Source organism: Dromiciops gliroides, chromosome 5 (assembly GCF_019393635.1).
Source record: "Dromiciops gliroides isolate mDroGli1 chromosome 5, mDroGli1.pri, whole genome shotgun sequence".
Classification (NCBI taxonomy): Eukaryota; Metazoa; Chordata; class Mammalia; order Microbiotheria; family Microbiotheriidae; genus Dromiciops; species Dromiciops gliroides.
The window spans coordinates 207654289-207667212 of record NC_057865.1 but is presented as its reverse complement, the minus strand read 5'-3'; the positions used below and the strand labels follow the sequence as shown (position 1 = coordinate 207667212).

The following is a 12924-nucleotide window of genomic DNA, read 5'->3' as shown; positions in this document are numbered from 1 at the left end:
TGATGGCATGGGACAATGAGGCTTGTCAAAGCCTCAATTATAGGAGCAATTTCCTCAATGGCTTTCCTAGATAAGGGATATTGTGGTGGTGGGCCATCTTTGGTCTTAATGGTAACAAGCACAGCAGATTTAAGGAGACCTACATCAAAAGAGGAAGAAGCCCAGAGGGACTCAGGAATAGCAGAAGGGGTTTCAAATGTATCCCTCACTGTTTCTTGAGTGTCGAGATCAAAGTTGGCAGCAAATGGACAGTATCCTCTGGCAATTCCAGGGAGATGCCACCATTTGGAGAACAAGATATGGTTGCTCTAAGTTTACAAAGGAGGTCATGACCTAATAGATTTGCAGGAGAGTCAGGCATAAGTAGAAATGAATGTTCTACTGTTAATGGGCCCATAGATACCATGTGAGGGATTAATTTTGCAACTGTTAGAGTTTTCCCTGAAACTCCAATTACATTTAGAGATCCAATAGATGTACATTCAGGGCCAGGTTTGCTCACTGGGACTGATCTTGAGGCTCCTGTATCTAATAAACAATCATAATAAGTGTCCCCAACCCTAAGGGTTACATGGGGTTCATTACTTTGGGGAGGTGAATGGACTGGCACAAGGGGACTAAAAATCTCGGGGTCTGGAAAGGTAAAGTCTTCAGATTCCACTGTCCTTTCCCCTCTCCTACACCATCAATCCTCTGTATCTCTCTGAGATGATCTATTACTGTTTTGATTCTGCCTTTCTGTACCTCTCTGAGAGGGTCTATAATGGTTTGATTCTGCCACTCCATGCCTCTCTATAGGATCTATAATTGTTGTGATTCTTCCCCCTGAAGGGATTTCTAAATTCACCAGTCATCATCTGTTGGAGTTCTCTTTACATAATCCTACAGTACTGCATTGTGTGTCCCTGTCTACTGCAGTAATAACAAAATCTAGGGTGTTGATAGCAATTCTCAACTCCCTGACCTTGCTGCCTCATGGTTTCCTGTATTAGAGCTAAAATGCCCTGTCTGTTCCTTTCTTCCCTCTCATTTCCTTTATAAATATATGTTGCTATTTCCTTGATTCAGGGTATTCCAGCCTGGACATTGCCTTTCAAAATATTTCTGTATTTCTGTCAGGGATCAGTGCATAAAATAGCTAATGATAAAGTGTGCATCTCTAGAATCTAATGGGTTTAATTTAGTATATTGTTTGGCACACTTACACAGTCTCCATGTGTATTAGATCTTTCATTAGATTCTTGAACTGTATCTATAAATTTTTGCCAATAATCAGTCTTGCTAGGACAGGATTGCCTTTAACTATGTTTCCCTTGCTTCCTGCATCTTATTAAAATGTTTAGGGATATTGGTGTCCCAGTTAGGGTTTTCTAAAGGCCATCGAATAGCAACTTTTCCTGGTGTTTCTAAGGAGTTTGCTGCAGCTATTATATCATCTCTTTCCCCTGGAGATAATATTGTTTCCATGAGATCAGTAACATCATTCCAGGTGGGCTGATATCCTCTGAAAATTGGCCTACAGTGGCTGATAACTGCTATGGGATCCTCATCAAATTTAGCAATATCTCGTTTCCACGAACTCAAATCTTTGGGCCCAAAAGGCATGTATTGTCTGAGTCTTAGTACAGCACCATTCTTACTACAGCACCATTTTGACCATGGGTGAGGATCTCTTGAAGGGGAAGAATTTTGATCTCTGTCTCCTCTACATGTGAATCTTCTCCTTTTTTCTTTTTTCTTTTTTTTTTGGTTGGCATAGAGGATATAGAGGGAGAGGGAATAGGAATTGGGTCCTTTAAAGGTGAATTTTTTCTTCTTTTCTTTTTTTTCTTTTTCTGTGTATGTGTTGGGTCATTTGGCATTTCAGCCTGAGAAACAGGCTTACATTCAAACTCAGGCTTAGATTCCCCTTCTCTTGCATCCCCTTGGGTCAGTTCCTTGCTCACTATATTCTGGAGATCCCAATAAGTAAAATCTATGGGGGAATTAAAATGCAGGAGTAATTGCAAATTTTTCAATGTTAGGGAATCAAAAGATCTGTTTTCTGACCATTGGTTCTCTAATAAGCTAAAATATTTTTCATGCTACTTAAAACACAGTTTGATAAACTTTGCTTTTTTCCTGCCTGGCTGAATTGGTAGCTTATAAGAATCCCATGCTGTGAGTATCATTTCTAGGTGAGACCCCTGTATTATATGGTAGGTTTCAATATTTTTAGTCCTCTCATTGTAATTAAAAAATTTCCTCACTATAACACAAAGAAAAGTAAAAATAAAAATAAAAATAGGAATAGAATATTCAAATTCAAACAGACCGATTGTAAACATGATCTTAACCTCCATTTATGTGAATAGCCAGACTAAGGTACTTAGGAGATTGAGGAGACCCATTTGAAAATTTAAAGGGATAGACATATGGAAATAGGAGAAAATTTCTTACCCAATATGAAGATCAGAAGATTGAGGGGTTCAGCACTCCACTTTATGGCTCACCAACTATGACGTTTAAATTCTAATGTGTGGTCATCTTTTTTCTGCCCCCAGTGTGACCGAAAACTAGCGAGGGTTTACTTATAAGTTAGAAGCATCAGCACCAGTTTTTGGCATTAAGCATTTATTAAAGAGTCAAGAGACAATGCGTGGAGTACAGAAAGTTAAGAAAGAAACCTATCTACCCTAGGTTCAGACTGGCCTCCTTCTTCTTCTCTTTCTGCCACCAACACGAGGTTCGGGAACAAAAGAGTGAGAGAGAGAGAGAGCTCGCCTCACTTCTTAACTTCCTGACACCCTGTGGGACAGGAAGAGGGGCAGTCCCCACACACAGCTCCAAGCTAATGGGCTGGTAGCATTCAAATCCATTGATTGACATGACTTAAAAGTGGTCCATAAATCCATAAATTTTGAGGTAACTTCTGGATATTGACTTGACCTCATGCTTTCTTGGCAGGGGGCTCTTGTTATAATATTCTCACAAAAATCAAACAACTCTGAGGTACCACCTCACACCTATCAGATTGGCTAATATGACAAAAAGGGAAAATGAAAAATGTTGGAGAAGATGTGGGGAAATAGGGACACTAATACACTGATCCATCCATTCTGGAGAGTAATTTGAAACTATGCCCAGAGGGCAACCAAACTATGCATACCCTTTGATCCAGCAATACCACTATGAGCCAGACTACTACTAGATCTGTATACCAAAGTGATCACAAAAAAGTGAAAAGGACCTATGTGTACAAAAATATTTATAGCAATCCAATTTTGTGGTGGTAAAATATAGAAATTGAAGGGATATCCATTAATTAGGGAATGAGTGAATAAGTTGTGGTATGTGAATGTAATGGGATACTATTGTGCAATAAGAAATAATAAGCAGGGCAACTAGGTGGCGCAGTGGATAGAGCACTGACCCTGGAGTCAGGAGGACCTGAGTTCAAAGCCAGACTCAGACACTTAACACTTAGTAGCTGTGTGACCCTGGGCAAGTCACTTAACCCCAATTGCCTCACCAAAAAAAAAAAAAGAAGAAGAAATAATTTCAGAATTTCAGAAAAACCTGGAAAGACTTATATGAACTGAAGCAAAATGAAATGAACAGAACTAAGAAAACGTTGCATACAATTGCAGCAACATTGTATGATGGTCAGCTATGAATGACTTAACTCTTCTAAGCGGCACAATGATCCAAGAGAAGTACAAAGAACTCATGAAGGAAAATGCTACCCACATCCCGATAAAGACGTGATGGACTCTTAATGTAGATCAAAGCATACTTTTTTCATTTACTTTATTTTGTTTTTTTTCTTTTGATCTCTTTCTTCTTTCATAACTGTGACTAAAATGGAAATGTTTCACAAGATATTACATATGTGACATATCAAATTACCCATATAATTGGGAAAATAAAATACTATTAAAATATTATTCTGAGAATGGTTCCATAGCCTTCCCCAGATTGCCCAAGAGGTTCATGACATGCAAAAAAAGTTTTAAAACCCTGGTTTAAAGAGTGGTTTGTCTCTACTCACTGCCTCAAACAGCGTCATTCACCAAACTGCTAAATCCATTGTTGCCTCTTGAGCAAGTACCTTAAGTTGCAAAGTGCTGTGGTGGATTAAGTTCTCATAGGAAGTAGATGATTTCCTTTGAGGGTTTGAGCTCTTCTTCAACTCCTGTCCCTTGTCTGGACTGACTGCAAAGCTATCAATCTAGATTTTTAGTGACCACTAGATATGAGCTGTCATCAGTCAGTCAATAAAAGTTGCCTCTTTTCTCAATCTTGTAATAATTTCATACATTTAAAATAACTACCCTGGGGGCAGCTAGGTGGCACAGTGGATAGAGCACCAGCCCTGGAGTCAGGAGTACCTGAGTTCAAATCCAGCCTCAGACACTTAACACTTACTAGTTATGTGACCCTTGGCAAGTCACTTAACCCCAATTGCCTCACTAAAAAAAAACCAAACAAAAAAAAAAACCCCACACTACCCTGGACAGTGTGTCAGGATAATGGAATGTGGTAGATAAGGGGATTTAGCAGATACTCAAAGGCCTACCTGGAGATTAAACTGATTGAATTAAGTGAGTGTGATTGACTGCTGATTAGCCTACTTCAGTTAACTAGATTGTAAGCACATCTGGCTAGCCCTTAAGAAGGTATTGTTCTCAGAAGCTAAAAACTTTGAACTTAACTCTAGACCACCTTCAAGTCCAGTGAACCAATGGATTTGAATGACGCTATCCAATCCACTTGAAGAAGCTCCCATTTCTGGGAGGAGAACATGAAGTAGGAAGTGGAAGCTGGCTGAGGGTTGATTCTTTCTTTTGGTTTGAGACATTGGTTTGGTGGCAGGACTTCAAGTGGAAGGTTTGGGAAGGCTAGGAATTCCATGCTATAAGAAATCTGTTCTCAATCTTTCTCTCTCTTTACTATCTTAAATCTTTTAATAAACCCTTAAAAAAAAACTAAACTCATTTATCAGTGATTTTAGCCAGTTTCTCCCCAAAGCTGGGGGGACAGATTAGAACCCACATTTAGAATTTTAACACAACAGAAAGGTCTTTACACTTGTTTTATCTCTTATTATTGGGCTAAGAGGAAAGAGATTGGATCAATTCTTCTAACCTGCTTCCTTACACATGCCATAAAACATGTGGAAAGGGAGGGAGAAAGAGAATTTGGAACACAAAGTTTTAAAAATCGATGTGAAAATTTCTTTACACATGTAACTTGGGGAAAATTCTAAATAAAAATTAAATTGAACTCATAGTGAGAACAAAAACAAAATTTATAAAAAAACAAAACGTGGAGAAGCAATGTATTACCTTGGGGAAATTATCAGATTTAGAATTAATTATACCTGGGTTCAATCTTGGCTCTCCTACTTATTGCCCTAAAACAAGTCATTTAAATTCTCTAAGCCTCAGTTCCTCTACATAAAGTGTATATGATAGTTGTACTAATCATTTTATACCATATTGTATCATATGAGATAATATAAATAACATAAAATGCTTTATAAATCATAAAGCCCTGTATAAATGTATACTTGAAGATAGTGGAGTATAGGCAATAATTCAGGGGAATGCTTCCAACCTCCCTCTCCAACCAACTTTAAAATATCTACTCAAATTGAATCTAGAGGGGCAGAGCCAACAAAAGGTCAGAGTGAAACATTTTTCCAGGAAAACACAAGCTAAGAGGTCAACAGGAGAAGTCTATGACACCAGAATGGGGGTCAGCCTGGAGAGAAGTACAAACCATGGCAGGCCTTTAAAGCAGCTGCAACAGTAGTAGCAGCAGGTGAGGGGGTTAGACAACTGGTCAGAAAGAGATTAAAGGGGAAACCTTTGGTGGCACTGGGCCTAGGACCCTAATAAAATTGCCTATGTGTAGTTCCAGGTCATAGTTCCAGGATGAAAAGGAGCACTAGCTCTTGTGACCATAGGGGAGGAGGGGTCCTGGTCACACTTCCAAGGCAGAAAAGAACACTAGCAATTAAGGCCACAAGAAATCAGAGTACCATGTTGGCACTTGTGCCTTCCAGGGGAAAAGGTCCCTTCCTAGGTAAAGACCAGAGCACAGGCCAAGAGAACAGTGACCACTCCTTTCCTTGTATCATCTACTTTGGAAGCACCCACAACTCACAGATCTTTAGGACTACTTCTGAGAATAGCAACCCTCTAACCTGGTAGCACAGTATAGCTTTAACATGAAGTTAAAAGTCAAGAAATAGGCTGGAAAAATGAGCACACAACAACAAATAAAGAACTTCACCATGAAACTCTACTATGGTGACCAGGAAGATCAGAATGCAAACTCAATTTTTTAAAATGATGTCCAGGGGCAGCTAGGTGGCGCAGTGGATAGAGCACCAGCCCTGGAGTCAGGAGTACCTGAGTTCAAATCCGGCCTCAGACCCTTAACACTTACTAGCTGTGTGACCCTGGTGTGACCCAAGTCACTTAACCCCAATTGCCTCACTTAAAAAAAAAAATGATGTCCAAAAAACTAAAAGCAAAGCCTCAAAGAAAAACATGAATTATTATCAGGCCCAAAAAGAATTTCTGGGAGCACTTAAAAAAGATTTTAAAAAATCAAATAGGAGAGAAGGAAAAAAAATTAGAAAAGAAATGAAAGTGCTGTAAGAAAATTATGAAAAGAGTTAACAGTATGGTAATAGAGGTACAAAAATACCAAAGAAAATGACTTAAAAACCAAAATTGGTCAGGAAAAAGAGGCACAAAAATCCACTTACAGGAAGAATGCTTTAAACAGAATTGGCCAAATGTGTGTGTGTGTGTGTGTGTGTGTGTGTGTGGTGGGGGGAATGGTAGAAAAGCTCACTGGAGAAAGTAATTGCTTAAAAATTAGATTTGGGCAAATAACAGCTCCATGGGACATTAAAAGAAAACAACAAAAAAAGTCAAAAGAATGAAAAAATAAAATATAAAACATTGGAAAAAACAAGACATGGAAAATACATCAAGGAAATATAATTTCATAATTATTGGGCTACCTAAAAACCTTGATGAAAAAAAGAGCCTAGACAACATCTTTCAAGAGGTGACGCAATTGGGGTTAAGTGACTTGCCCAAGGTCACACAGCTAGTAAGTGTCAAGTGTCTTATGCTGGATTTGAACTCAGATCCTCCTGACTCCAGGGCTGGTGCTCTATCCACTGTGCCACCTAGCTGCCCCCTTTCAAGAAATTATCAAGGAAAACTACCCCCAGACCTTAGAAATTGAAGGAATTCCTCAATTACCTCCTGAAAGAGATCCCAAAATGAAAACTCCCAGTGATATTATAACCAAATTCCAGAGCTCCAAGGTCAAGGAGAAAATATTGCAAGCAGCCAGAAAGAAATCATTCAGATATTGTGGAGCCGCAGTCAGGATCATACAAAATTTAGAGGTTTCCAAGTTAAAGGAGTGGAGGGTTTAGAATATGATGTTGTGGAAAGCAGAGTAACCAGAATTACAACTGTGAGATTTAAAATTGGATATTAGATCATAAATCTCCCCTCTTTAACCTTTCCCTTAATTTATCTCCCAGACTAGTAAATGGAAGAAGCTTCTGGTTTTCTAGTTAGAGCTTTTATTGTATGGTAGTTACCAGGTGATGTTGATTAGAGGGATAGGAAAGTAGAAATACAAAACAAATAGTCTTAAGTCTAAGCTTAGTCTATATTCCATATAAAACTCACCAAAAGCCCAAGGCCACCTTTGGGGAGAGAGAGAGACCGAGTCAAGCGCATGCTGCTGCTAACCGTGAGCTGGGCCGAGTCGAACTCCAGTCAGCGTCTGTCTGTGCAGTGCAGTCAGGAGACCAGCAGAGCAGGAAAAAGCTCCCACTTCCATTCTCTCCTTGCCTTTTAAGCTCGCACCCCGGAAGTCGAGTGCTTAGCAGGCAATCTGGCGTGCATAGCAGGCGGACTGGCATTCGTAGCTCATGCCGTTGGTCTCCTCCCTGAAAGGGTGGTCCTTAAAAAAACTGGCGTCTCTCCATTATTGCTAGCTGACTGTTAAAACTTTTTACCACACAACCAAGGATCATTTGCCCAGCAAAAGTGAATATAATCCTTTGAGAGAACAGGGGAATGGATATTCAATAAAAAGAGGACTTCCAAGCAGTCTTTTTTCATTGTGAGGCATTTGGGGTTAAGTGACTTGCCCAGGGTCACACAGCTAGTAAGTGTCAAGTGTCTCAGGGCAGATTTGAACTCAGGTCCTCCTGAATCCAGGGCCTATGCTTTATTCACTGTGCCACCTAGCTGCCCCTCCAAGCCGTCTTGATGAAAAGATCAGAATCAAATAGAAAATTTTATATTTAAAAACAGAAGATTCAAAAAAAGCATAAAAAAGTAAACATGAAAGATTATAATTATAAAGATTATGATTATAAGGGACTCAATAAGATGGTTATATTCATACATGAGAAGATAATACATGTTACTCCTAAGAACTTTATCATTAATAGAGCAGTTAAAAAGGGATGGAGCACATGGGGGTGAGGCTATTATGTTGGGATGTTCTAAAAAAAATTACGGGGTTTGAAAGAAGGATACACTGGGAGAAAGAGGAAGGTAGAGGAAGAATGGGAGAAAATATCTCACATATTAGAGGCACACAAGGAAGAACTTTTACAGTGGAAAAGTAAATGGGGGGCAGTGGTGGGCAATACTTGAACCTCACTCTCATTGGAACTGAATCAAGGAGGGAAAAATACATAAACACACACATACACAGTTGAATATAGAAATCTATCTTAGCCAACAGGGAAATAAGATGGAAAGGAAATAAGAGGAGGGAGGGGAAAGGAATGACAAAAGAGATGGCAGATTAAGGGAGACAGTGGACAGAAGCGAACCAGACTTTTGAGGAGGAGCAGGGTAAGAAGAAAGAAGGATAAATAGGAGAAAATAGGTTGGAGATGAGTTCATATTCCACAAGCAATGAATTAGTGTCCCACCTTCCCCCATTCCCTCCAACATTTGTTGCTTTCCACTTCAATCATTTTAGCCAACCATGGTCGCTGTAAATTATATTTCAAGGTCATTTTAATTTGCATTTCTCTAAGCAGTAATGATTTAGAGCATCTTTATATAGCTAAATTGTTTTGATTTCTTCATCAGAAAATTGCCTGTTCATATCCTTTGATTATCAATTGGAGAATGACTCATTCTTATAGATCTGACAAAGTTCTTTATGTATTTGAGATATGAGACCTTCACCTGAGAAACTGTCTATAAAATCCCCCCAAATTTTCTGCTTTCCTTTAGATTTTTGCCTAATTTATTTTATTTGTACAAAAACTTTTAATGTAATCAAAATTATCCATTTTACACCTAACTTACTTCTTGTTTATTCATTAGTTGTTTGAATATCCTCTTTGATAAGTAATATATTCCATGTTCTAATTTTTTTTGTAATATCTTTTTTTTTATATCTAGGTCATGTATCCATTTTTACCTTCTGTGTAATAGATTGGTTTATGCTCAATTTCTGTCATACTGCTTTTTAGTTTTCCCAATAATTTTTTACCAAATAATGAATTCTTATCCCAAAAACTTAAGTCTTTACACTTGTCAAATATAAGGTTATTATGTGTCTTTGCTGCTGTAAATTGTATGTCTACTCTGTTCGATCTATCTATATATCTATTTCTTAGCCAGTACCAGATGATTTTGATAATTACTGCCTTATAATATAGTTTACAATATAGTACTGCTAACCCTCTTTCCTTTACATTTTTTCATTAGTTCCTTTGATATTCTTGACTTTTTGTCTTCCAAATGAATTTTATTGTTATTTTTTTCTAATTGAGTAAAATATTTTGGTAATTTAATTGGGATTGCATTGAATATATAAATTAGTTAGGTAAAATTTTCCTTTTATTATATTGGCCCTTTCTACCCATGAACATTAATATTTCTCCAATTATTTTTACCACTATTAGATCTATCTCCAAAGACCATTAGGGAAAAAGGAAAAGAACCTATATGTTCTAAAATGTTTATAGCAGTTCTCTTTGTGGTGGCAAAGAACTAGAAATTTCATAAATGCTCATCAGCTGGGGAATAGCTAAGTTGTGGCATATGATTGTGTCCACATACTACATGGAAAGACTTGCACAAAATAATGAAAAGGGAAATGAGCAGAACCAAGAGAACATTGTATTTATACAGTAATAACAGTGTTGTTTTTAGAATGATTTTGAGCAAATAGGTAATTTTGACTATTATAAATAGCTCTAATTAACTATAAAGGACATATATATAGAAAGGTGCTATCTACATCCAGAGAAAAAACTGGTAGAGAAATATCTATTGAATAATTTTATATACATGCATATATACATACATACACACACATATATACACATCTATTTGTGTCTAATGGTATCCATCTCTAGGGTGGGGGAAAGGGAAAGGAAAAAAAGAAATTTACATGATAACTTTATTATATATTCAAGAGGAATAGCAAATTGTACATAATAGATTTGCAGTTTTATGTGCAATCACTTTTTATTATAATATGTGTTAGAACTGCTTGTTTTATTCCACATATTAAAAACAAAATAAATTTTAAAAAAGAAAATGGGGTGGAGAGACATATAGTAATCATAACTGTGAATGTGAATGAGATGAGCTTAACAATAAAATGGAAATGGATAGAAGAATAGATTAGAAACTAGAATCCAACAATATGTTGTATCATTATCACCATACCATCATGCTTGTTATCAAGTTAAAAAATATTGAGACTGTGATTTTATTACTGTATGATCGAGACAAATTCTCTTTTCATATGTAGATATGAATAAAGGTTACATATTTGTATATATCAATATGTTTTTATATGTATATGTATGTATGTATGTATGTATGTGTATGTATGCATTTATATCCATAAAGTCAGAATGACTTGGATTCAAGTTCTGCCTTTGACTCATACCAATTCTACCACCAGGGACAAACCACTACATTTCTTTGTGCCCTAATCAATACTCTGTATCTACAATTTGGAAGACACTTGAGGATATGTATTGCTAGATGAAGTTCCTCACCTGCAGTTCTTTATGCCAGTGAAATTATGGGTTTTATAGCCAAAAAACCCCAAACAAACCAGTAATCTGAAGCATGCTTTTTAAAAGAGAAGAATTTAAAATGAGGAAGTTATTTCCCCAGTTGCTTTTAGTGTGTTGTGGTTAGAGAAAGAGGAGAATGGGTTTTTTTCTCATATTTTTCTTTTTTTAATTTTTATTTTTTCAATTAATAAAAATACATTTTCTCTCCCTGCCATCATTTCCTACCCCTCATTGAAAAAGAAAGGAACACAAAACCCTTGTAATAAATATTCAGAGTCAAGTAAATCAAATTTCCTTATTGGCATTATTTTTTAAAAATATCTCAACCTGTAGCCTGAGTCTGTCACTTCTCTATCAAAGTATGTTTCACTACAAATCTTTTGGGAATAATGGTTGGTAGGTGCATTGAACAAAGTTCTTAAATCTTTAACAGTTGTTTGTCTTTGTGATGTTGTTGTTGTTGTTAATATTATTATTGTATAAAATATTCTCCTTTTTCTTTTCACTTCACTCTGTCAATTCATATAGTTCTTACAAAGCTTCTTCCAAACTGTCCCCTTCATTATTTCTCATAGCACAATAGTATTCCATCACATTCATATTCCATAATTTTTATAGTTGTTCCCCAATTGGTGGGTTCCCCTTGCTTTCCAATTCTTTGTCACCACAAAAAGTGCTGCTATAAACATTTGTGTACATATTGACCCTTAAAACCTTCCTTTTGATCTCACTGGAATATAAATTTAATAGTCTAGATTACTTTGGGGACATAGTTTCAAATTGTTAGCCAGAACAACTAGAACAGTTCACAGTTCAACCAACAGTATATTAACGCACCTGTTTTCACACAGCCCCTCCACCATTTTTCATTTTCCTTTCTGGTCTACTTTGCCATATGTATTAGGAGGAGTTTCTTTAATTTGCATTTCTCTATTAATAATCTGGAGCATTTTTTTCATACCTTTTTATGTCCTTTGGTGATTTATCAATTGGAGAATGCTACTAGTTCTTATAAATTTGAATCAGTACCCTATATTGCTTAGAAATGAGACCTTTATCAGAGAAACTTGCTGCAAAGACTTTTTTTATGGTAGTTAACCTGCTTCTGGTTTTGGACCTTGAAGCATGTGGATAGGCCCCAGTAAGATAAAAGTTCTTCCAGACTTCATTCCAGTTTTCCTAGCAGTTTTGACTGAATAGTCAGTTCTTGGGATCTTTGGTTTTATCAAATACTAGGATACTATGCCTAATTACTTTTATTATGTACTTAATCTGTTCCATTGATTGATTGTATTTTTAATTAATCTGTGGAAAATTGTTTTGGTGAGTACTCTTTTGTAGTATTGTTAAAGATCTGGTATTGCTAGGCCTCCTTCCTTTCCATTCCCCTGCACCCTTGCCCATTATTTTTCTTTATATTCTTGACCTTTTTTTCCTTTTAGATACATTTCTTTTTTTTCTCTCTCGAAGTAATCCTATGATAGTTTGATTGATATAGCATTTAGTAAATTATTAAATTTAAATAATTTTGTCATTTTATTACATTGGTATTGTAAGGGGCTAAAATTCTAGCTATACTAATGAGTGGTTGCCAGTAATTATAAGCTTTAGTAAGAGTTAGACTTTTAAGCATTTATTAAGGAGAATAAGACTTTGGTAAGAGAGAGAGAAAGGCCTAGATTCATGTATCTATTAAAGGGAGAGAGCATTTCTCTCTCCACTCTCAACCAGAGTCCTGATGAAAGAGAGCGAGAGTGCCAGCCTCGCCCCCTCTTCCTCCCACAAGCAAACGTCATTTCCTGACACCAAAGAGCTGCATGTCTTGCCCTCAG

At 36.8% G+C, this 12924-nt stretch overlaps 1 protein-coding gene across 1 annotated transcript in view; it reads left to right on the top strand.

The window, feature by feature from the left end:
• SLC2A13 (solute carrier family 2 member 13) overlaps positions 1–12924 on the top strand; it is a 141711-nt gene that overhangs the window by 38702 nt on the left and 90085 nt on the right.